This window comes from Acinonyx jubatus, chromosome B2 (assembly GCF_027475565.1).
Source record: "Acinonyx jubatus isolate Ajub_Pintada_27869175 chromosome B2, VMU_Ajub_asm_v1.0, whole genome shotgun sequence".
In the NCBI taxonomy this organism is placed as follows: domain Eukaryota; kingdom Metazoa; phylum Chordata; class Mammalia; order Carnivora; family Felidae; genus Acinonyx; species Acinonyx jubatus.
Window position 1 is genome coordinate 129,476,900 of NC_069385.1, and position 26,821 is coordinate 129,503,720.

The 26,821-nt window shown below is 41.7% G+C and overlaps 1 long non-coding RNA gene across 1 annotated transcript; it reads left to right on the top strand.

The window, feature by feature from the left end:
* On the top strand, nucleotides 1-26,040 carry LOC128315434 (uncharacterized). The gene is made up of 3 exons (XR_008298179.1): nucleotides 1-259; nucleotides 24,721-24,886; nucleotides 25,900-26,040. It is a non-coding gene; the product is annotated as an uncharacterized LOC128315434 (long non-coding RNA).
* The last annotated feature ends 781 nt before the right edge of the window (nucleotides 26,041-26,821 follow it).

The following is a 26,821-nucleotide window of genomic DNA, read 5'->3' on the forward strand; positions in this document are numbered from 1 at the left end:
AAGGAGGCAGAACTCTTTAGTCAATGACTTGAGCTATACACATTGCTTAGACACACCATGTGTTAATCTAAGCCAGAGAGCATCTGATGCTCTGAGAAGAACCTGGAAAGCTACCATGAAGGTCCCAGACCTCTCTCTGCACCATCTGTGCCTCTTGATGACTTGAATCCTTGAAATGACCAGTAAAGCTTGATACTGAGTAGAATTCCTGGTTCATATGGGACTGGGTTGACAATCTCACCCTCTGTATCATTGCAGTGTGAGTATTGTTTCTTGGTGGTAGCTACTTTTCTTAATTATTTTCAAGGTGCATTTGGTAAATTGTTTCATCCATCTGTCCATTCATCCACTCGTTCATGCAACATTAATTTATTATATACCCACTAGACTATAGGTACTCTTCTAAGTGGGAGGGATCCACAGCGAACAAAACAGACAAAACCCCTGCCTTCATGGGACCTACCTTCCAGTAAGTAACAGGAGATAGCAGGCAAAAAATATTAGAAGAGTAAATTATACCCTATGGTAGAGGGTCATACGTACTATAGGAAATAAAGAAAAACCAACAAGAGAGATGGGAGGTGCAGTGGAGGGAATAACAATTCCAAATGAGGTGGAGAGGGTCAGCTTCCATGAGAAGGTGACATTTGATCAAATTCCAGAGGGAGGTGAGGATGTGGACTGTGTGAATATGGGGGAGGAAAATTTGTGGTCCGAGGGAGAGATTGGAGAAAGTGGGAGTCTGTGTGGCCGGTTTGAAGCAAAGCCCAGGTACGTCCTATGTGTCTGCAGAGGGGTCAGAGGGGTGAGCAAATGCTGGCTCACAGATCATGTACAGCTTGGGAAAGACCTGGGGGGCTCTGGGGAACTCTGGGATCAGAGAAGTGACATGACCCAACTCGCATTTGTGCCTAGAGCTCAATTTTAACCCGAATTCACCTGCAAAACCTTGAGGGGAAGAAAGCTGGTTATGCAGGGGCTTGGCACAGGCCTAGAACGGGGCTCAGTCAGTGTTTATTTATTGAAGAGTTCATAGCTCATACTCTGATGGTAAGACAGAGTTTGAAGGAAGCTCAAACTTTATCTCAATTAAAGAAGGCTTGGAAAATACAACTGTCAACCATCTGTCTATCTCTCTTACAGTTTCTTTAGCTAAAAAACAAAAATCTGATGGTGGTTCTCAATTTTGGCTGAGGTTTGAGATTGCACGGGAAGTTTTAACAATACAGACACCTGTTACCACCCCCAAGGATTTTACTTAGTTGGCCTGGGATGTGGTCTGGGCATCAAGAGTTTTCCTATTTCTCCGGGTGATTCTAATGGGCAGCCAAGGCTGAGATTCATCAGGAAAAGAAATAGCGGGCACATTGGTACTATCACGATACTAGATAAAATACAGGACTCCTAGTTAAATGTGATTTCAGACAGCCAACAAACAATTTTTTTTTAGTATAAGTCTGTCCCAAATGTTGCTTACAGCATACTTAGGCCAAAAAATTACACGTTTATCTGAAATTCAAATTTAACTGAATGTCCTGTACTTTTATTTGCTAAATCTGGCAACCCTGATTACTATAAAATTATTCCTCACATGCTAACCTTGTTAGAGTCACTGTGTTCAAATGATGTTTACTCCTTCCTATGACATCCTGGTCCTGTGTGATGTTGCTCTTGTGACGATTTGCCTTTTGTCCCTCCAGGCGACCATGCAGCTCTGACTGTTCTGTGAAACAATATTCTCAAAACCAGAACGCCTGGTGCCAGTACAGAAACAAAAAACAAAAAACAAAAAAAAAACCCACTCAATTTACTAGGGTGTTAGACATAAGCAGGCAAATTTAGGGGCAAGCCGCAAAAACATCCTTTGGAGAGTTGCACGGGGAAATCGAACGGTTGAGAGATTAATTTCACAACGTCAACAATTTATACAGGGTGCAATTCCAACCAAGAGGGAGGAGCATAAACACTGTGTTTCTCATTTTCCCCAATCAGACTAAGTGAAATAACTTAATTAATTAGGTGATTCAGAGTTAGAGCTGTGTCAAAGATGACCAGGTCGTGAAAACAGAAGACAGAATCTTTCCCTTTTTTCCCACGTCTGCGGGTGCACAGATGCTTCCTTTTCTACCATCATTGCATTTGTTCATCCTTCGCTTCTCAGATGGGCAGGTGTTGCTCTTGAATCCCTTGGAAGGTTCTAAAGAAGGGCAGGACCTTTCCTCTGCCTGCTTATGCTATCCTTGTTCGTGTTTATGAGATTTAGAACTCCACACATCAGTAGGTTTGCTTCTGGGTTGTTACTCACACTACAGGAAACCATTCCATTTGCAAATTTGGGGGGCATTCTTGATTCCATCACTCAACACTTGAAATGCCCATTTATTCTCTACTTTGAGAGATTACGCTGTCTTGGGGTCAGAAGAAGGTGCATTTCTCAATAAATTGAATTATTTTGGTTGCGGTAGAGTTCATTATAGTAATGGCACTTTACCAGCACATTGTCACTTTCCTAAAGCATTGTATTTGATCCTAACAATCACCCTGCAAGTTGGTAGGACAGTCATTATTTTCCTTACCCTACAGGTAAGTCAATTGAATAAGCTTCATTAAGCAACTGTGTGAAATTGTCTATCTAGTAAAGGAGATCACCGTCTCAGCTCATAGGATCCCAACACTCAGAGATCTTGTTAAAAATGTATGGATTCCTGAATTCCTGAGGCTGGGGTGGCATCCAAGAGTCTAAAGACAAGCCTTAGACAATTGCCAGGGACTACCATATTGGAACAACATTATTGGAATTCTTGATTAAAGTTCTAGGAATCCAGGGCACCTGGGTGGCTCAGTTGGTTGAGTGTTTGACTCTTGACTTTGGCTCACATCATGGTATCATGGTTGGTGAGTTTGAGCCAACATTGAGTTCTGTGCTGATAGTTTGGAGTCTGCTTAGGATTCTCTCTCTCCCTCTTCCCGCCCTTCCCCTACTCTCCCTTTCTCTCTAAATAAATAAATAAACATTAAAATAATTCTGGGAATCCAGCTGTTTTGCAGAGCAGTGCAAATAAATTTAAGTGAAAATATTTACTACCTGTTTTACAAAAGTTGTCGATATTTATAGTTTACTTTTAAAAATTACATTGGCAGCCCTTAGTAAGTACAACAAAAGTTGAAAGGTAGAAATATAAAAGTCGATTAATTATTGACTTCTTCACTCCACCATCACTTTTGGGACTAAATGACGAAGAGGCTCCCTCTTTTAGATTTTGTGTAATTTTAATCCATTTATAACAGAAACATTTCCTGAATATCTATAATATACCAGGCACAGTGCTAAAAGCTAGAGGCAAAAAGTTGAACGAAGCATAATCCTTGCCTTTGAGAGGTTTCTGGTCTGTTGGGCAGACAGACATGCGAATCTATAGGTTATTTTAAAAATATGATCTATGATACAATTCAGGTATGGATTACGTGGTTAGGGAACACAGAAGAGGGAAAAGTCAGCTCTGTTAGGGAACACAGAAGAGGGAAAAGTCAGTTGATGCAGGAGAGGCGCCTGGGTGGCTCAGTTGGTTGAGTGTCCGACTTCGGCTCAGGTCATGATCTTGCGGTTTGTGAGTCTGAGCCCTGCGTTGGGCTCTGTGCTAACAGCTCAGAGCCTGGAGCCTGCTTTGGATTCTGTGTCTCCCTTTCTCTCTGCTCCTCCCCCATTCACACTCTGTCTCTCTCTGTCTCTCAAAAATAAAAAAAAAGTTAAAAAAAAAGTTGATGCAGGGTCTTGGTAAGGTTTTCTGAATGTTAGTGAGTCTCTGGCCTTTGCTCTGTGTTGCATGGACAACTTCAGGATCACTCCACCCTTTACATGTGGCGTCCGCTCAAAAGACCAGTATTGCTCAGAACTGAAGTCAAATGGTCTGTTGCTCTCCTTTCTCCTGGGTTTCCAACAGACATTGCTTCCGAGGGAAAATCTGAAAATGAAGTCAACTTAACATGAACTGGATAGGCTCTGAACTTGAGGCTCCCCTCAATTCCTAGTTTGGGGTGCTAAGGCGATCCTCAGGATGGAAGCTGATAGATTTCACACACACTTATTCAGTGTTTGAAGAAGGCTGCTCACAGATTTGCAGTTCTGCCCCGGGATGAGACTGACACCAGCATTCAGTGTCTTGTAGTCATGCATCCTGAGAACCCTCTGTCTCTCTGCCTTGCTAACCTAATTCTATGGACACGAACCCCAGAGAGTTTGGGAAGGACACTGGGATGAACCTGGCCTGTTCGGACTAACTTGAGGCCACTCTTTGGAGCCGTTCATTGCCCTCACTTAAATAGTTCCCTAGTAGAGTTTCCCCCTCTCTGATTGAATGCAATTTTAATTCCTTTACTCTCAACTGTTACTAACCTCCCCCTTCTCTTTCTTCTACTCTCCCCATCTCTCACCCCTCAACCTGCCTAAACCATTTTTCACCCTTTGCTTTGATAGCAATCACTATCAATAAAACCAGAGAGGTGGCAGGTATTCCGGGAGAGGGGTGAGGTCACAGAAGCTGCCCTTGGAGAGCATGGCTGGGCTCTCTTGAAGTCAAAGGGACAGCCTATTTCATACCCCAGCATCCCTTTGCGGCCATCCTCACCTCAGGCAATGTTTTTGTTTTTATTGTTTGTTGTTCAGCTCCCTGGAATGCGGAGTTCTTTGGAGGCTTGCATCTGTGGAGCCATGTCTGGGTAGCCTTCCTCCTGACACGGAGAGGAGCAGGGGCGGGAAGGAAGGAGGGAGAAATGGGTTTCTAAGACAATAGCACTGAGCATGCTCTCATCTCTGAGATGGGTAACCCTATTTCATCAGGGATGGATTTGCTTGAAATGTAACTTCCTGTTCTGGAGATGGTGAGCAAAAATAATAAAGTGCTTAAAATGTGGGCTCCTTTTGAGAAAAAAAAGTTATGACTAACCCATGTGACAGGGTGCCTGAAGCAACCAGGGCTACCAAATTCTGATCTTGGATGCCTGAATGAAAAGGAGCAAATCAAAGGGGAGAAAGAGATGAATATATACGGACTGCCTTTTATATGGGCAGGGAATTTTGCCTATTTGTCTCATTTATTTGTACAAAAGGGCCCTCTGAGTCGGTGTCACTGTTCTCAGGTTACAGATGAAAGGATCAAGGGTTCAGGCAGCAGAACCCAGAGCAGGTGGAGGGCAGGGTCGGGATTCAGACGAAATCTGTCTGACCTGCTACAGGGCTAAGAAGAAGGGTTGGTGTCTCATTGGCTTCAGGGAGGTATACATATTCTGTTCCAATATGAGCAGTTGATACACAGTGTAATCTGACTGAAGCATTATTGGGGATGCCTGAACAGAAACGACACCTGGAAAGAAAGAAGCGTTTATATAGAAAACCAAAGCATGTGATAAAGGCTGGATGTGCTAAACAATTCTTAAAGTCAATTTTCCCCCATTCCCCCTTTTCCTCCCTCCTGTCTTTCTCTTTCCCTCCCTCTTCTGTCTCTCCCCTCTGTCCTTCCCTCCTTGAATCTTTCTTTCTTTCTTTCTTTCTTTCTTTCTTTCTTTCTTTCTTTCTTTTCCTTTCCTTTCCTTTCCTTTCCTTTCCTTTCCTTTCTCCCTCCTTCATTCCCTCACTTCCTTCCTCCCTTCCTTCCTTCCTTTCCTTTCCTTTCCTTCTTTCTCTTTCTTTCTTTCTTTCTTTCTTTCTTTCTTTCTTTCTTTCTTTCTTCTTTCCTCCTTTTTTCCCCTCCCTCCTTTCCTCCCTTTGTATATTTCTCTCCATGTAGAAATATGCTGGGCAGTGACCTAGTTCCTGTCCTTGAGGAGTTTCAGGTCATCTACGGAGATGGCCGTATAAGCAAATTGCTAGGATGTCCTATGGCAAGCTGTGTTATAGAGGCTTACATCCAGCTCTGCAGGTACAGGTGAGGGAGTAAGTAATTTCTCCTAGGGAAATGAGGAGAGAAAGAGAGGAAGTGACATTTCATTTGGCCTTGAACATTGGGCATTTACTTCCATTCTAGGAGAGATGAGTGTGTCCTTTATACTTGGGACATAGTAGGGCCGGGATAGCTGGACTTTGAGGGTGGTGTGAAGCTAGGAGGGCAGTCCTAGCATTCAGCTTCCTCTTCCAGAAGAACTTGGGGAGGTATTTTTCTTGGAGGAAATCGATGTTGACATGAGTATTGGAGACTTGGAGATTTTGAATAGTCCCACTAGGCCAAGTTGTTCATTCTCCTCTCTTGACCCCATGTATCGGACAAGGACCCCACCCATGAGACAGGGACCCACCCATGGGACAGGGACCCATGCATGGGACAGAGACCCCACCCATGGGACAGGGTAACAAGTCACTTACCTCACATAGACCTCTGGGAAAATCGCAAAGAGACTTGGGAGTAATCTGTCTGTACTTGCAGTAGATGCAAGAACATCTTTCCATAAGCTGAGTCTAGTCAGTCAATAGAATTGCCCTTGAAGAAATGCCTGAAGAAATGTCATTGGGAGAAAATTTCTTTTGCCCTGTGGAAATCAATAAAGACCAAGAAGAATGAGCAAAGGCTATTTATTATTCAGGGCTTGCTGGATTAAGGGAGCCAGCCACCATCACTTGTGTTTTGGCAGACTCAGAGGTGGGTGGACTGGGAAAGCTTTATCATGGGAAAAAGGGAAGGTTTCAAGTATGCCCTCCCTGATTGCAGGCTGTTGGCTCAGGGATATTGAAGTTGGGCTAACTAGACATGGGGCCTCCATGTGATTGGGTAGATGTACATATTTGGCTTACTTTTTTTTAATGTTTATTTTGAGAGACAGAGAGAGAGAGAGAGAGAGAGAGAGAGTAGGGGAGGGATGGAGAGAGGGAGGGAGATAGAAAATCCCAAGAAGTCCCAACATGGGACTCAAACCCATGAACCGTGAGATCCTGACCTGAGCAGAAACCAAGAGTCGGATGCTTAACCGACTGAGCCACCCAGGCACCCAGCATATTTGGCTTTCTATGGTTGGTCCTAAGTTGGAAGTAGGGACAAAAACTAGGGAAACTGTCAGTGAATTAACAGATTGTAGGATGTCCTGAACTCTTACTACAGATAGTATTCTGATAGCATTTTTCAACTTCAAGAAAAAAAGAAAAGAAAGAAGCTATGACGAGAAAAGAGACTTTGTTTTGATGAGCCGTTCTACAGCTGTGCTGCCTGTGCCTAGCTGCATATTACTTTCACAGAAAAGTGACTTGCCTTTTCTCTACCCTCCCCTGAATTCAAAGGCTTGGCTGGAAAGAGGAATCTGGAAAGGGGACTCTTTTTTTTTCTCTCTCTCTTTAACTGCTACCAGGTGTCCTACTCAGGTACTTGGGTAAAATAGTCAAAATATTTTTATAGGGGCTATAAAATGGTTTTACAATATACTTACTGTTTATGAGGAGGGCCAACATGTTGGGAGTTTTGATGGCTGTGACAGACTTACAGCAGATCAGCCCGTGTTTCTCATGGAGTTTTGTTAAAATGCGTTAATCCTGGTCACAAAGCCAAGTATAAAATTTTAGTGGCTTCTGAAACTGTCACCCTTTTTTTATGCTCCTTGTCTGAAGCTCTCTGGAAACCAATGGAACCTGACACAGCTAAACATAGTTGCTTCTGTGAACAGTGCTTATGAGGCCACGTACAGTCACCAGCAGGGGGAGGGTGACAAGGGGGATGAGTGTAAATATCACCTTTTAAATAATTAGTAGAGTGAAATAAATCAATGTTACTAATGTTTTGGGAAGCTTTTTCATTTATGTTGAAGGCTTTTTTTTCCCCCAACCTAATGGTATCTTTTGACACAGAAAAATTTAACAATTGGAAAAATTAATTGGAGACAAGGATGTCTAGCTTTTTTAATTTTTTTTAATTTTTTTTTTTAGCATTTATTTATTTTTGAGACAGAGAGAGACAGAGCATGAACGGGGGGAGGGCCAGAGAGAGAGGGAGACACAGAATCTGAAGCAGGCTCCAGGCTCTGAGCTGTCAGCACAGAGCCTGATGCGGGGCTCGAACTCACGGACTGTGAGATCGTGACCTGAGCGAAGTCGGACGCTCAACCGACTGAGCCACCCAGGCGCCCCTAGGATGTCTAGCTTTTTTAAAAGGCAAGAATGAAGATATAATGAAACGGGACACAACATCAACTTTTTTTTTTTTGATGACCTTAATGATATAAATTTTTGTGAATTAACAACGTGCTGGAAAATTATAAAGAGATTCTCATTAAATTGACAACCACAACCAATGTTGAGAGATGATTACCATCCAGCAGCAGTTCTTTTATTTCTTTATTTTTTAGCAGTTCTTTTCAAAGCAACTGTCAAGTATGGCTACGCTGAGTTTTTTCTCATTTAGGTTAAAGTTAGTGCATGAGTTCTGAATGGTGAAGGTACCAATGGTGGTTGAAATGGAAAATTCAGCTCCTTATTCTATGTTCAGAGGAAAAGTGCTCCTGAAAGTTCACCTCTGAGCTTTTTTAAATTCTGACAGCAAAAAACAGAGATAGTGAGGCGGGGAAAGATGAATAAGAAAGCATATCTGGTCCAATAGGCAAGTGACATGACCTTTGGTTCATTCTGCATTATCAAGTCACTTTATTTCTTAAAAAAGGATAGGAATGTCTCCATTGGATCTGAAGTTAGAAAAGGGAATAATACTTAAAACAAAATTCCTTGAGTTGCGATGTTACTGATTGGCAGTGCAGCCTTAGAATTCACATTCTTCTTTTCATCATCATTCTTTTGTGCTTTTTCAGTTAAGTGGGATAATCCACCTGCCTCCTTGCTGGTAAATTAGGGCACCCATTGGAAGTGATGCCTTGTCACTCATTCACTCCAAGAACTCTATTGAGCATCTATCACTGCATGCCAGGAACTGCGCATGTTAGTGGATGAACAATAGAATACAGCCTTCACCCTCACCTTGCTGACACATGGAGAAGTTCTAGAAGCAAGCCCAGAAGCAATTGTGACTCATTGCTACAACTTCTATGGTGGCAGGGATAGAGGCTGCAGGGGGAACCTGGGAAATTTATCCAAATGTAGAGGGGCTGTGGTCTCTCTCTCTCTTTTAAAGTTTTATTTATTTTTATTTTGAGAGAGAGAGAGAGAGAGAGAGAGAGAATATGCGCCTGAGGGAGAGGCAGAGAGAGAGGAAAGAGAGAATCTCAAGCAGGCTCAGTGTTGTCAGTATAGAGCTGGATGTGGGGCTCGAACTCACCAACCTTGAGATCATGACCTGAGCCGAAATCAAGAGTCGGATGCTTAACCGACTGAGCCACCCAGGTGCCCCATGGTCTCTCTCTTTAAAAATGTGCTTTGCATTATTGTTTAATTTTAAAATTGCATACAAATTTTAAAGTTTAAAAACTGTAAAGTTATATGAATGGGACCGTATCATACATGTTCTTGTTTTGTGATCTCATTTTTTTGCCTTTTTGTTGGACTCAAAAATTCTTCTCCTTGCATCTTTTTCTTCCATATCATACCCCAGCCAATGTTCACAACTTAGATTGTAGATTTTTCTCCATGTTCAAATAATTATATACAAACATGTATTTACACATATATAAATATCACATGTACAAATGTAGGAGGTTTTGATCATTGGGTTGTACAGAAATGGATTATGGGGGCACAGGACATGGTGTGATTTGATGTTAAAGTTTGAGCTGGAAAATTTATTCTCAGGCCATCCGGCATGGAATCATCTCTGGTAACTTACTTCATTCGTTCAAACAGAATAAATAAAATAGCCCCAAACTATCTTTAATCATTGTTGAAGCTGATAATTCAAGAGAGAAGAGCTGGCTTTCTTCCCTGATCTACATGCTATTGGGCTGAGTTTATTGATTGTGTTTATATTCCTAGAAATCACCTAAGTAAGTATTTGGACACCGTTGCAGACAGTTGGGCAATAAACCCAAAGTTTCACTGGGCTATATTCTACCCCTTAGCAGGACACAATGGAGTGTTTCTTGCTCAGGATTAATGATGTTCAGATTTGACTGTGTTAGTAGTTTGCCGTTCTTTGTATTGACTCCACTGGTAACTCCCAAACTCACTGGACAGTGAATGGCTTGTCTGACCACTCCTTTACGACCACTCTGTAACATTTTTAGTAGCACCTGGATGGCTCAGTCAGTTAAGCGTCTGACTCTTGATGTCAGCTCAGGTCTCGATCTCATGGTTGTGGGATCAAGTCCTGAGTCGGGCTCTATGCTGAGTGTGGCACCTGCTTGGGATTCTCTCTCCCTTTCACTCTGCCCCTCTACTACTAGTGTGTGCTCTCTCTGTCTCTCAAAATAAATAAGCATTTAAATAATAAAGACCACTCTGTAACATTTTTAAATATTCAAACTGATTCACATATACACCAGCCCAATGAAGTCCTAACCCTGCCTTCCTTCTGATCCCAGATAACAGGGATGTGGGAGAGAAGAGCAAGCTTGAGAGAAAGCCCATCCCTGTCCTTCAGGACAGCCTTGGGTACTGTGCAGAGTTTTACTAGAGCCCAAATTTTTGAATATTGTTTACAAATTGGGCCTCCCATTTCTTGATGCCTGATGACCAATTACACAGCTAACAAACCAAGCATGATCTTGAGAAGGTTCATGAAAAAGACGTTTTATTCACAGGCCATGGGTACCTCAACAGCAGTACAAATTTATGATAGAATGCTAATTGTCAGAGTATTTTGCCCTAAGTGCCAACTTCATCCAGTAAATTCTTGACAGATATTTATTACAGAGCAACATGAGTTATGCAAAAATCCGGGTGTATGGTTTAGTGGGAGTGGGGAGAAGACTGGGAGAGAGAAGGGGGGAAAGATAGAGGAAGTGGAGGGAGAAAGAGAGGAAGAGGAGAGGGGTAGGATGAGACCTGCCTAGAATATCATCTGCCTTTGGAGTAGAGAGAATATTTCTCTGGATCTTATAATTGTGGGGATCATAAGAGTTCTCAGTGTAGTTGTGAAGGTGACGTGAGGAGTGCGGACAGAAAGCAGAGCCACCAGGATGATCCTGAGGAAGCCGTAAGACCCTGGGGAATGGTCTGATAGATGAGGGTAAAACACAATTATTAGAGCAAAGAACTACTTTGGGCCTCTTGGGGGCAAATCCCTGAGAAACCTTAATCTGATGCTCTTCTGTTAGGGATCACTTGCCCCTCAAAAACTCATGAATACCCTTCTCCCCCCACCCCCCAATCATCTAGACTGTAATGCATGTAGGTAATTATTATGAAATGGCCACTGATGTCTGTGAAGGTAGATGTTACAACAGTTCCCCTTGGAAGCTGGTTGTTTCCTTTTGAATAGGCAGAAAGTTACTTAAGATGGAAGTTTTAAGGTTGGCATTTCCTTTTGCTTTAAGTTGGTTTTTCCAGATAAAATTAGAAGGTGTAAAATCCTAGCATCCTTAAGAGGCATTTAAAAATATTTTTTTTAACATTTATTTATTTTTGAGAGACAGAGAGAGTCAGAGCATGAGCAGGGGAGGGGGAGAGAGAGATAGAGATACAGAATTTGAAACAGGCTCCAGGCTCTGAGCTGTTTGTTAGCACAGAGCCTGACGCGGACTCGAACTCACGAACTACAAGACTATGACCTGAGCTGGAGTCAGACGCTCAACCGACTGAGCCACCCAGGAGCCCCAGCATTTTTAACAACTTTAACAGAGAGGGAGGCAAACCATAAAAAACTCTTATGTACAGAGAACAAACTGAGGGTTGCTGGAGGGGGGTGGGGTGGGGGGATGGGCTAGATGGGTGATGGTCATTAAGGAGGGCACTTGCTGGAATGAGCACTGGTTATTACATGTAAGTGATGAATCAGTGGGTTCTACTCCTGAAACCAATATTGCACTGTAATGCTAACTTGAATTTAAATAAATAAACTTAAAATTCACTTTTAATAACTTTATATGTAAAATGATTTGTCTATTTCCCTTCCGCATATTTTATTTCTCTGGGCCCACTTTTATGGTCCCTTGAAGCTTAAAAAATAAACCTCTCAATGACCGATCCCATCTTTTGCTTGGCATTCTGGTGATCTTTTTTTTTTTAGCATGGCCTCAGGCTCCAACAGTGTAGCTGTGATAAAGTAGTTCAAAAGAGATTATTGTTTTATTTAAATACAAGGTGAGTGGCTACTTCAAGGGTGATGATCAGTTTTCCTGACCAGGAGAGGTAATAAGTGGTCGCTACTCTTTCCAGTATGGACTCTGGACCAGCTGAGATACAGGAGTGTGATAAGGACCCCTCCATCAGCTTTATTGCTCGCAAAGCTGGAATGGAGTATCCAGGCTATTGTTGAAGTAAGAAACAGTCCTCCATTTTGTCCTCTTTGAGTTGGATTGGCTTACCTAGGCAGTGGCATACTGAACAGCTGGGAACCTATGGGCATCCTGGCAGGTGCAGGCTGCTTTCTACTCGGGGAAGCATTGAGCGTGTGTTCTGGGCAAAGGAGATTGAGAAAGAGCCCATAAGGGGCTCAGTGAAAAGGCTCCAGACTCTCCTCCCAGGCTCATCATGCAGATAAGTCTCTCCTCCCTTGCTTGGTAGGGAGATAGTGAAAGGTAGCTAATTTCCCCCAAATACTTTCAGAAGGCTGGAAGTGCCAACTTTCTATGGCTTAGCAGGACCACTTCCCAAGGGATAACACCTAACCAGATCCTGCAACTTCCCAGTACTGGTGGAAGCTGGAAATGTCCATTACTCTAATAGGCTCCTGTGGTGTATGATTGCTGTGGTCCATCTACACGAGTATTGGGTTGATGATTTGTTGTGAAGACACAGGTTCAGAAGGATTCTCCATACTCCAATAACAATAAATGGAAAAATTCTAAAGTTCAGGGAAGAAAATTCTAATCCATGTGGAGAATGAACCAAATAATAATTTCAAGGTATTATTTGCAACACTTATCAGAGCTCTTTTATCTAGGGTTGTCATATTTAGCAAATATAAATATTTTGGGGCACCTGGGTGGCTCAGTAGGTTAAATGTTGGACTCTTGATTTCTGCTCAGGGCATGATGTCGTGGTTCGTGAATTTGAGCCCTGCTCGTGAATTCGAGCTTAAGATTCTCTCTCTCCCTCTCTCTCCCCCCTCCCCCCACCTCTCTCAAAATAAAACAAAAAATTGGTATTTTATTTGGCAATCTTACTAACTTCATACCATTAGTAATATTAGCATTTTGACCTAAATATATCATGTTTACTTTTTAAATAAAAACAGTTTTATTGAGATATGACTCACATACAGTACAATTCACTCATTTTTAAGTACACAGTTTCATGATTTTTGTTATATTTAAAGGATTATGCATCCATGGCCACAATCAATTTTAGAGCATTTTTGTTAGCCCAAGAAGGTCTTCTGCACCCCTGATCCATCACCTCCCAAATTCCTTATCCCTGGGCTCACGTAACCACTAATCTACTTTCTGTTACTGCAGATGTCCCTATTCCAGACATTTCATATAAGTGGAATCATGCAATATTTGCCCTTTTGTGTCTGACTTCTTTCACTTTGCATAGTGTTTTCAAGGTTCAAGTTTGTGGCATGTGTCAGCATTTTATGCCCTTTTAATGGTGAATAATGTTCCATTGTATGTTTGGACCATATTTTGTTTATCCATTCATCTGTCAATGTACACTTGCATTGTTTCTACATCTACATCTTGGCTATTGTGAATGATGTTGCCATGAACATGGTTGTACGATTATCAGTTTGTGTCCCGGCTTTCAATTCTCTTGGTAAGGTACTCAGAAGTGGTATATATTGGTGGACCATGTGGTAACTCCATGTTTATTTGGAGATCTGCCATGTTTACTTTTAAACAACTTTTTAAAAAAATTTTTCTTTTTAATGTTTATTCTTGAGAGAGAGAGAGAGAGAGAGAGAGAGACAGAGCGTGGGCTTGGGAGGGCAGAGAGAGAGGGAGACAGAATCTGAGGCAGACTTCAGGCTCTGAGCTGTCAACACAGAACCCGATGTGGGGCTTGAACCCACAAACCGTGAGATCAGGACTTGAGCCAAAATCGGATGCTTAACCGACTGAGCCACCCAGGCACCCCTTAAGCAACATATTTTTCTCTATGATTTTAATTTGGAAAAAATAAATGGCACAATCTTTCAAATCCCTATTTGTCTCTCTTGGCTTTCTAATTGAGTACCATTCACATAGTGCTGTGAAAAGCTTCCTTACTATCTGCTCTCCTCCCCCTAATATAAAGGAGGCAAAACAATATTGAAATTATAATGATGTAGAATAAAAAGTGGAACAGGAAGGGAAATTCCTTTGCAAAACCACATTACCAAGGGATAGTGTATTTTTGTGGGATCCTAAAAATCCCTCAGGTCCAGGAATATTTATGAATCGTCAAGGTTTTGCTTGCTCCTTGATACCAAAACACAGGGAAAGTATTTTTGAGAGTGTTTGAAACAAAAATCCAAGAATCCTTCATGGAAATCTCAACATTAAACCAGTCTTTCCTTGTCTTTCCCCTCAAATCATTTATTTAAGCGGCAATAATAAAAGGTGTCAGCAATTCAGTTCTGAGCTCCGGAAGATTTCTGTGTGCATTGACCTTTAAACGTTTGTGTCTTGACAGGTGAGCTGTTCTTAAAGTTTCCTGTGAGATATGGTGCGGCCAAGGGGTCAGGCATGCTAATGATAAAATTACCATTTACCTTTTACCTTGGCAGGCTCAGTGCCTGACATTATAAATGTAGGTAACCTTTCACCTGAAGTTCTCTTTCTTTTGCTTCTGCTAGAGATTCTGTCGGGATGAACACGCTTATGGTGGCAGAAGGCAGAGGAGAAAAGAATGGAATTTAGCGCATTTTTTCCCCCCTTTGGATTTCTTTCGGGGGCTGCCTTTTCTCTCTTACTCAGTCTGGATAAAACATTGTCTGTTCTTGGGGGGTAGGCCTGGGGAGCTGGAAGGAGGCTCCCTTTGTCATTTGGTATTCTTGACATTTTTGAAGCATGGCCACTGCTCGCCTTCTTTCTTTAAAGCTGCAGGTATTAATGAGGTTTTATTGGTGGGCTGCTTTCATCTGTAACAGCAGGTTCCCTTCCTGCTGATTCCAGGAGAATGGCATTTCAGTGCTACTGGGTACCGGATACGGTTAAGTAATTAGGGGACTTGGTGGCAATTTACAGAAATGCATGCTTCAAGTTTGTGTGGAAGAAAAATAAAACACAGAGGGTCGTTGGTAATAGAAGGGTCTGAAGAGGCAGATGACAGTTCGACGGAGTCATGGAAAGTTCATGAAAAATGCTGTGGATGACAACTTCTTGAGCTCGCAATTTGCAGCGGTATATGCTGTATTTTTTACATATTTTTTGAGGAGTCTTTGAGGTGTCGTGGGATGATGAAGTTCTCTGTAAATAACACTTAGGCTAAATATCTCGAGACTTTGGATGGCGCAAAAATTAAGATCAGAAGGCTTTCATCACGAGGTAGTAAGTGTCATTGAATGTTTATTTTCTCTGGTGTGTTGAGAGTGGAGAACACAACTGGGATGGAAGTGAGGGGAAGAAAAAAGGAAGAGAGAGAGAGAGAGGCAGAGAGGGAGAACAAAAGAAGGAAGGAAGGAAGGAAGGAAGGAAGGAAGGAAGGAAAGAAGGAAGGAAGGAAGGAAAGAAGGAAGGAAGGAAGGAAGGAAGGAAGGAAGGAAGGAAGGAAGGGAGAGATGCAGGGAGAAATGGAAAAGAGAAGGAAGAAGGAAGACAGTGAAGAAGGAAGGAGGGAGGGAAAAAGAAAGGAAGGAAAGTAAGGAGGAAAGCCTCATTTTTCCCACCTTCAGTCACATTTCATTTCCCACCCTGTCCAGAGCAGGAAACCCATTACACTGTACCCTGATAAGAGAGAGCAAGTGATTCCTTGGCCCTTGAAGTGGCTTGTCTCCACCTTGGGAGAAATGGATGGCTAATAAGGAGCCAGGAACCCATGACCCCTGGACTCTTCAGATCCTCAGAGCCTCTCCCTAACACCGCACATAGGACTTGAACAACATTTGCCTAGTGGTTATGAGAATACTTTATAAATAATGTTAACTAGGGACCCAACAAGTACCGTCTGGTTGCTTAATGTGTTCGTTTAGCTCAAAATGTGGTAACTTGTGATTGTCATATGGAGTAAATCTTCAGCCACAAAAAAAACCTCATTACGGATGTGTTCCACTAAGGAAATATACATTTTTTGGGAGCACTTGTAGCATATTCAAATGAAAGCTGGTGCTAATGAAATTATTCTCATGTAATTAGATATATTAAATAATGTCCCAGGTTGGTTCTATGACATGGCTGGACTGCTAATTTTTCTTCTTTCCAGGCGCAGAGAGAATTCTCTCTGAAGATTTGTGACACAAATAGCCTGAGAAGCGTGCTGATTTTGGAATCATGGCTGTGCGGAAGACAGGGCCACAGCATCTTCTTTAAGAAAATGTAGTCTTCCTATTCTTCCTCTCTGAGCTGGTGACCCAGGACTGAGCACACAGGAAAAGCCTTTTTCTTGCAACTCTTGAGCTCAAATCTAATGTGTTGACAAGGTCCCGGCAGGGACCTCGTTCGGGCTCAGTGAATTGGCAGAGTCATTTCTCGGCTTATCAGATCACGTTCCCCTTGTCTTGCTTTATTTTTCGAATCAGCCCCAACTCAGGAGACCAGAATTACAACAAGAATCCCATTTCCACCAGACAAAGGGCTCAGCCGTGCATTCAGTCATCCATTTTTCCTCATCCTTCCCCGGGTCTGGAGTGACGTGGAGCAAGACAGAGGTTCTGTGTCAGATATTACTCAAGGCTGGACCTTCCAGTCACCCTTCTGGGCACTGGGGAGTGTGAGTGAGCAGGTGCAGGGGTAAGGAGGCAGGGGAGCCAAGAGCACTTGACATTTGTGGTGAATTCCCTTTTCCCTTTTATACCTTTAAATCTCACTTCCAAATTATTTTATTCGTTTTACTTAGAAAGGAGCCCTTGCTTCACAAAGAATTGGAAGTCACAGCTTCATCTTCATGACAATTTCATGTAATGGCACCAAAGAAGAGAGGATTCCAAAGCATCTCTTCTCTTATCTCTTCTGCATCTACAGCTTTGTTAGTTCTGTTCTTTTTCCTGGGCTCTTGCCTGTTGGACACAGTTGTGTTTATATACAGCGAGGTCATATCTTTCCCCCACTGAAGAGGCAGAAGAGTCAAATTGTATGGCCTTAGTAGGGAAGAGAATTTTTCTCAGTCTAAGTGAACAATGTTTGCAAGGAAAACTATGTTTCTAAGCACTTGAGGATGATGCTGTCTATTCCAGAGAATCCTATATGCTGTGTGCATGTGTGTGTGTGTGTGTGTGTGTGTGTGTGTGTGAAAGAGAGAGAGAGAGAGGCAGAGACAGAGAGAGGATGAGAGATTTCTCTGCTTTGTTCTTTTAAGAAGACAATATCACAATATCAACGGCAGTAAGTTGGGTCATTCAGGATGTGTGTAAACCTGTGTAGATGTAGTTATTCTTCGCGGCCACCAGGGAGACTCTCTGGTGTCCTCCCCACCTTAGGACTTTCATACTGAAAAGGATAAACAATCTGAACAAAATTCCTGATTCTCAACCAGCCAAGCTTGCCCCTTCCATTCCAAAGGGTAATGCATTTTGTGGATGGAGCGGGAAACTGGACAGGCAGCCCTCTTTGGGGATGTAGACATCTCTGCTTCAGAAAATGTTTATTGATTCTTTGGGTTTCTCAGAACAACATTAATCATGCAAAAAGGCAAAGGCATGAGCCTCAGAATCCTGGTGGCAGGAGACAGGGGAGTGGATTTTCTTTTTACAGTAAGACTTATGTCAACACATTTCTGAAAATGAATCAATAGTCAAATAACTCAAGTGACAGATTAATCATTCTGGCAAAGACCAAGGTCTATAAGATGCTATCCAATTAAAACAGAAACAACATATATGGTATTTTATTTGATCTTTCTCAAACTTCTACTACTGTTCTCACATTTTATTCATCTTTTTTCCATCAGCTTCTGGATATAAGGAGATAAAAGTTACAGTAAAATGAAATTTAGCCATTAGGTTAGACATATAAACTTGAAGAGTGCTTACCATTATTTCAGCCCCAACTTAACAACAAAAAATAAAGTTATAAGTTCTGTATCAGCTAAAATAGACTATATAATGTGTTATGTTTGTAAGGTCCTTTATAGATGACAGAGCACTTTTTTTTTTTACATCGTTTCAATTATAATACGGTTTTCTTTTAGCTGTATTTACTTAAAAATTTTTTTTAAAATAATAGTTTAGCCTTGTGACTTTACTCTTGTAAAATGGGCTATTTTCCTATTTGCTTATCAATACAATATTTCTTTTTCTCTTTCTTGAGTTCTGTACATGTTGAATGTTGCTGTGGAAGCTCATGAGCCTTTCATGAAAGAGCTTGGGGGGAGACAGGTCAGGGCTCACATTCCTGTCTCAGCCTTTTACTGGCTGCGTGACCTGGGCAGGCTTGCTGGTCCCTAGAAATGTCCATTCAAAGATAAAAGGGATCATAGTCTCCCTGTTAGGATAGCTGTGGAGAAAATTAGTTCTATGTTCGCATGTAGTTGGTAGTCTCACTACCATCTAATGTTGCTGTGTTTATTATTATTATTATTATTTCCCCTACATAAAATTTTTCTGTTATTTAATATTTTTCACCTGTGTATCTTTATATATACACACACACACATACACACACACACATACACACACACACATATATATGTGTGTATGTATATATATATATATATATATATATATTTATTTATTTATTTTTATTTTTTAAAGTAAGCTTCATGCCCAGCATGGAGCCAAGCACAGGCCTGATGAACCCATGACACTGAGATCAAGACCTGAGCTGAGGACAAGAGTTGGATGCCCAAACAACTGAGCTACCCAGTCGCCTCTTATCTGTATATCTTTATCAACAGAAAAATGATGACTGACATTTGTAAAAGGTGAAAGATTTATGCGATCTGAAGAGAAACCAGAGCATTGACATTTGAAACCATGATCAAGGCATTGGAAAATTTGGAATTATCTTGAATTACCAAAGAAAAGTTATATTTGAGGCTGTATAGCTTGAGTAATATGTATATTATAGTCTATTCTGATTCCCAAAATTGTTTATATGTCATGAACAATGACCTTTGGTCAACTGGAATATTTATTTATTCATTTATTATTCATTCATTCATTCATTCATTCATTTATTTTTCTAAAGTTTATTTATTTATTTTGAGAGGGAAAGAGCACATGTGTGTAAGAAGGGGAGGAGCAGAAAAAGGGGGAGAGAGAATCCCTAGCAGGCTCTGCACTGTCAATGCAGAACCTGATGTGGGGCTTGAACTCACAAACCATGAGATCATGACCTGAGCCAAAATCAAGAGTCAGGTGCTTAACCAAACTGAGCCACCCAGAAACCCCTGGTCTACTGGAATATTTAATCAAATACTTGACTAGACTGAATAATTTTGAGTTTCCTATATTCTGTGTGTCCAATGGAGAGAAGTTGATTCAATTCTTTTTTTTTATATTTTTATTTTTATTTATTCATTTTTCTTTTATTTAAATCCAAGTTATTTAACACATAGTATAATAATGGTTTCAGGAGTAGAATTTAGTGATTCATCACTTAACATATAACACCCAGTGCTCATCCCAACAAGTGCCCTCCTTATTGCCCATCACCCATTTAGCCCATTTCCCACCCCCCCCCAACAGTCTTCCAACAATCTTCAGGTCTCTGTATTTAAGAGTGATTCAATTCTGAGTAGTGAGTGAAACCTGCAAATGATAGTAGTAAAGAATATTTAATAAATATTGGTGATAATTATCACATATGATATGATTATTCCAAGCTTTTGTCTATATTTCTTAACCTTTGAGAGAAAGCTGTCATTATGAAGTGTCATTTATGAATCTGACAACATTTTTTACTTATTAATAAGCTATTTGGGGGTAAGGTGGATAGTGTCTTGATACCAGTGAAGGTAGGTCATTAAAAGCCTAAATACCAGTGATTTAACACACCAAAGTTTATATCTTGCTCATGCCTCATGTACACTCTGACTTGGCAGGAACAGGATGGGCTATGCAATTTGTGGTACCAGGTGAAAAAAAAATTATTAAGAATTTCAAGATGATAAGGATGCCTGGGTGGCTCAGTCAGTTAAGCGTCCAACTTCAGCTCAGGTCGTGATCTCACGGTTCACAAGTTGGATCCCCATGTTGGGCTCTGTGCTGACAGCTCAGAGCCTGAAGCCTGCTTCAGATTCTGTGTCTCCTCTCTCTCTGCCCCTCCCCGGTTTGTACTCTGTCTCTCTGTCTGAAAAATAAGTAAACATTAAAAAAGAAAGTATTTCAAGATGGTAGCAGTAGAGCATTGAACTCTTTGGAAGGCCCTTCTGAGCAGGGACTAGCATGGGTCGCATGCCTATGAAGCTGGCCCTGGACAGGGAGCTCTGGTCCTGGTGGTCACTCTGAGACTCAGACTGTCTGAGACTTCATCTTTGCAGATGTCACAATGATTTCCAAGGTAGGAGTGACATGTGCCACTTTTACTAACATTCTGTTTGCCTAAGGATTAGCCATGTGACATCTAAACCCCTCAGTTTAGAATTGGCAAGGAAGCACTTTCCTATTCAATGCTTGGAAACTGGAAATAATTAGTGAACCATGCTTATGACCACCACTGACTTCCTTTTTTTTTTTTTTTTTTTTTTTTTGTAGTGGAACCACAGTTAAGACAACTGGGGAAAGGAGGAAGGTCCCTAGATGGGAGAGGTAACAATCTCAGCATTACTGGGGGAGGACCAAGGACACCCTTTAGCACTCACTCTTCTAGGGCTTTTTGCTGAGGGCTTTTAACTCTGAGGCATGTTGTATACTAGTGATTCTCAAACTTTAGCATGTGCCAGAATTACCTTAGGGCCATGTTAAAACTCACCACCCAGATTCAGTGGGTCTGAGCATTTGCGTTTCGAGTAAGTTCTCAAGTGTGTAAATGTAGGGTCTCTAGAAAAACAGAACCAGTAGGGAATCTATAGCTACAGATGTATAGATATAAGTATATAGATAGATGGTGAGAGAGAGAGAGAGAGAGAGAGAGAGAGAAAGTGAAAGAGAGAGAGAGAGAGAGAGAGATCTGCAGTTGGCAAGCTGGAGACCTAAGAAAGTATAAAGTGTGCGTTCCAGCCCAAGTATAAGTCTGAAGGCAGCAGACCAATGTCCCAGCTCAAAGATAGGCAAAGAGAGAGAATTCCCTCTAAGTCAGCCTTTTTATTCTATTCATGCCTTCCTCTGACCGGATGAGACCCACCCAACTTAGGGAGAGCAATCTGCTTTATTCAGCCTGAATACTGACTCAAATGTTAATCTCATTCAGAACCACTCTCATAGAAACACCCAGAATAACGTTTGACCGAATATCTGGGCACTCTATGGCCCAGACAAGTTGACATATGAAATGAACCATCACCCCCAGTGATGCTGGTGCTGCTGATCCAGGATGAGGCTTTGAGAACCACTGGCTCTCTACTGTCTCAGTCTCCCAATGGGATTGAGCCTCAGCTGCTCCCAGTGGTAACCTGTTCCAAAGCGTACCCTTTATTGATTTCCTTTCTTGCTAGCTCTTTCTCCAAACCCCCTTCCTTTCATTATTTCTTAGGATCACCTTCCAAATAAATTACTTGTTCTCAAAGTCAACTTTTTGGGGAACCTAACCTAAAGCATTTGCCTATAGCACAATTGTGCCTGGGGTTAGCCTGTCTATGACGATTATGTTTGAAAATGTGTCATGAGTGAGATGATACTTACTTATTGTCCTTGTGGACAAAAAAAGTCAGTCCTGTATTTTAATCTTTTAGATTATAAGTGATTGTCGCCAGGAAGGCTATTGAAACTCTGGACAAAATTATTGTGCAGGGCAGTGCTGGTCTTTGGTGCTCCCTACTTTGACTCTCACTCTTCTGTTTCTTATGTCCATTTTCTCCTTGTCTCCCAGGGCACTCACACTGCCCATACTCCCTCTGTTGCATAGGAAAGCAATTGGATGATACTGTTTTATAGGAAAATATTATTGACTGATGGTTCCTTTCTCAGTTAAGTTAAAAATATTTATTGGAAACTTACTATGTGCTGGGCACATTAGCTTGGCATAAGGAACCCAAGATAGATAATATATACTCATGCCTTGGAGGTGGGACAAGTCTAGTTCCCGAACCTGTTTACACACTGGAATCACTTTGGGAATGCAAACAGTAAAGTTTGTCAGACCACATCTTGGGAGAGAAAATAGGTCTCATGTAGGGTTGGGAAGCAATCATTTATGAAAGCTTTCTGAGTTGTTCTGATGTGCTATTGACTCTACAGACCCTAAAGAATGCTTTACTCAAAGAAATTCATCTTTAATGAGGAAAATTCAGGGACAATGACAGGCCAGTGGAGGAGATAATTTGGGGCTCAAAGTAGCCATCTTAGTACTCTAAAAATGAAACATGTAAGGTCAGCATTATCCTGTATACCAGGATTCTCATTAATGCTGATGACGACAGAGTATGATACTGAACAAAAAAACTGAATTGAAATTGGCCAAGAATCCTATTATTTTATGGTGTTATTTGAACCAGACCTGGCTCATTTCAGTGAAAAATTCAGGGGACGTGTTAAGGATACTGCCCTTTGAGTGTCTGCAGGTATACACTTTCCAAGGCTCAGGTGATGGACAAAGTGAAAAATTCAGAAGTGACACTCGTTCAGGGACTAAGGTGGGCATCGGAGCACATGTTCTGATTCAAATAAGGCTTTGGCGTTAAAGGTTCAGGTCCTCAGTATGTCCCCCAATGACTCAGAGTTGGTTTGATTGGCTGTTTCTCGATAAAACTCTCTGGGAATACAAGTTTTGGGTTCCTTGGGTAGCAAAGGCACTGGCCACAAGGCAAGGGAAGCTGGGGCACCGGGAGGCCTGGGCCACTGTGACTGAGTTTGTCACCCACGTGGTTTCCGGGTGGAAAATCTTTCCTTAGCTGAATCCACAATGGCAGTGCCCCAGTGAGTGAGAGACATGCAAAGCTCCAACTGGCAACACAGAGAAATCTTAACGTAGAAGAAAATCCTCAGGACTCCATACAGTACCCTTTAAGTACTGAGCTGCTTAAAATATCATTCCGTTTATTGTAATTTGATGTGTGAAATTCTGGCAGGCATTTACAATTCAGATCCTGTTCCTTAGGGATTCCCATTTAGGGCCTGTTCCTTTGATTTATTCCAAGCCTCTCTTCACTTCCGGATGCTTGAAACTGTTAGGTAAAATGCACATATATGCTCAGAGACAAATGTTTATCATTATTACCTCAATGAATCATTTACTGGCCCTGACATGTTCTAATGTCCCTGGCATGTCAGCAGCATCCCCTCCTGCCTCTCTCCTGACCGTGGTGTTCCCTGCCCTCTCCCCTCCAGCCCCCCACATCTCAAAATTTCAAAGTATTGCCCCCATCAATCATAGGAATTTAGCTGGCAGCAGGGCAGTGGGGGAAGAGGCTGGGTAGGCAGTGGAATCATTATCCAAATACCTCATTCAGAAAAACAAAAAGATAATGGCTTCTTTGTTCTGGGGGGGAAGGGAGATAAGAAGGGAGGGAGGATAAGGAAGCTCCCTGAGACATCAAACTCAAGCTGTTTTCAAGATGTTGATGGTGTTTGGTGACAGCTCACACCGTGGGTACAGCCCCCTTTGCTAAGGAGAGAAATCCCTCTGTTTTTATGGCTGGACCTCTATACACTCATGGGCCGGTTCAGGAGCTACTGCCCAAAAGGGCACACATTTCTGCTTTTCCAAGCAGGACCTTCATTCAAGGTGATAGTTGAGTTAGGAACCCTGATTCCGTCCTGGTTGGGCCTCATTTTTCTCACTGCTGGGCCAAGAGAGTGTGTGATTCTCACCACTACTTATATGCTCTGTTTTTAGCTCTTTCAACTGATGTATAGTATGACCTTGTGTAAGAACATTGACCTCTCTGGGTTCCACCCTCCCCCCACCCCCAACTCCTAATTTCTCTTCCTTTGGCCAGAGCACAGTTTGTTTAGTTGCTGGGGTTACTTTCGTTTATTTGACACGACCATATTGTAAAAAAAAGATGCAAAATAGACAAAAAAATGTACTTTCCCGAAGGTAACAGAATTCTTGTTCATATTTTGCTGTGTTTCTTTCCATTCTTTCTTTTACACTTTAAAAATGTTGTTACAATCGTAGTGAAAACCCAACTTTGTAGTTTGCTTTTGTGCCTTTTCCTGTGTTGTTAATTATCTCCAGAAACCAGGATTTTTAATGGATTTATGATATCAAGACATATTTCTTATTCCCTTCTATTTACTCCACCTAGAAAAGATACTACAGTTAAGATACAGTTTTTCCACTGAAAAATACCCCTTGGATTTGCTCTTGTTGCTTTTGAAATATCGGTGTCTTCTTTTTTAGAATAGGAAGCTAGCCCAGTACCTTGGAGATAAAATGTTCAGATGAAACCAAAACCAAAAAAAAAATGGGTTCATCCTTTCTACAGGTAGTCTGCCCATAAACTCTAAGCAAAATATTTGATTCCTCCAACTCTTGGATTAATATATTCCACAGGGCATTTTTTTTTTTAACTTTTATTCCTAGAATTTCTGGTAAATTCTTCTGGATGTTAACTGTCCTCAAAGTGTACAAGAAATCCTGCTGGGACACAGAGACCAGGGCATCAAATCTCTTTAGAGCTGCCTGATGCAAGGAACTACTGGTGTCTGACCATACCAGGGAAGAGAACTCACAAAGATCTACAACTGAGGTATGATTGAATTATATGTGTGGCTTTTTTTGTCCCCAAGTTAGCTGGGGAGACAAAGTGAAGAATTATTGGAGCACTTCTCTCCAGATCATAGAGTAACAGGTGATGCCAAGTATCTGTCTCACGAGAGCTCTTCTGTTGGCTTCTCCGTGAAAGGCTGGCCACCTAAGAAGGCTTTACACTCACTGGAGTGCTATCACACTGCGTCATAATAGAAATATTTATATTTTGAAAAACAAAACTTTCAAACAGAGAGGGAGGCAAACCCATAAGAGACTCTTAAATACAGAGAACAAACTGAGGGTTGATAGGGGGGCGGGTGAGAGGGGGAAATGGGTGATGGGCATTGAGGAGGGCACTTGTTGGGATGAGCACTGGGCGTTGTATGTAAGCAATGAACCATGGGTATCTACCCCCGAAACCAGAGCACAATGTATACACTGTATGTTAGCTAACTTGACAGTAAATTATATTAAAAAAAATCCAAACGACAATTTCAGAAAGTGATTATTTTTGAACAGTGTTTTCCTTTTTGTTTGATAACTCATGGTTTCCAGGTGAATTCATCATGGCCTTCACACCAAACCTACTGGCTGCTTCCCCTCCCACTGTGTTATTCCAAATTAGATAATTGGGAGTCAACTTAGATTTGTCTTTCAGTTCTCACATCTGACACTGACATGATCTTATTAATTCTACCACATATAGTTTACTTCTCTGCCTTCCTATCCACAGTGCCCTAACTCAGTTCATGTTCTTATTGCTGGTTGACCAGATATCCGGGTTGCCTCTATAGCCAACCTCATTCAGTGACTTCTTTCCCCTCATGCCTGATCCCACAACCACTCAATTTATTTTGTTCACTTGCACTGGAGTCAGAGTCCTCTTTCTCAAATGTCCATCTGACTATGAGACCCACGTGCTCATGAACCACCTTCCTTCTACAGCAAAGTCCTGGGGTTCTTGGAATGCCATGCTGAATTTTATCATTGGCTGCCTGCTTCTCTTCCCAGCTTGGTGTTTACTCTGGATTTTGTGGAATCAAAATATCAACTGGTGAACGCCAGAAAGATACTTTTAAAAGGGTCTCTAGGTAATTCTGATGCCTCAGAAGCCTTGGAAACTACTCTTCCAGCAGCTCAGTAAAATACCATTTGTGCCTTGATTTTTCAGCAATCAAGTCTTAGGGAAGAATGTATCATAATGTGTTTCAGTTACTGAGCCGCCTTGGTTTGGATTCAAGATGGGATCCTGGTATGGCTTAATTCTGCATCAAAAGGATTACACTCCAGGATATTAATGTTGTTCATACCTAAAGAGATTGTATGTTGTAAGCCTGCCCGGGTACTAACCCAGTTACATTATTCCCTAGTCTTATTTGTTTCTGGGGCAGCATACTTCCTATGCCCAGGTCAAGTCTTAGTTTAAAAGAAAGAGAAAGAAACATGGAAATAATAGGGTAATAAATAAGAACAAAAGAAAACTGCCCCACAGGATAATATGGCAAAATGGGAAACACGGGTACCCTAAATTTCAGTAAATGATTGTCATGCACACTTTCATGTGCTATCATTTGGCCATATCAAATGTGCAACTTAAAAAAATTTTTTTTAAACATTTATTTGTTTTTGAGAAACTGAGACAGAGAACAAACAGGCGAGGGACAGAGAGGGAGGGAGACACAGAATCCGAAGCAGGCTCCAGGCTCTGAGCTGTCAGCACAGAGCCCAACGTGGGGCTCGTACTCACAGACTGAGTGAGACATCACGACCTGAGCCGAAATTGGACACTCAACCGACTGAGTCACCCAGACGCCCCAAACATGCAACTTTTTTAAAAAAATTTTTTAATGTTTATTTATTTTTGAGAGACAGAGAGAGATAGAGCATGAGTGGGGGAGGGACAGAGAGAGAGGGAGACACAGAATTGGAAACA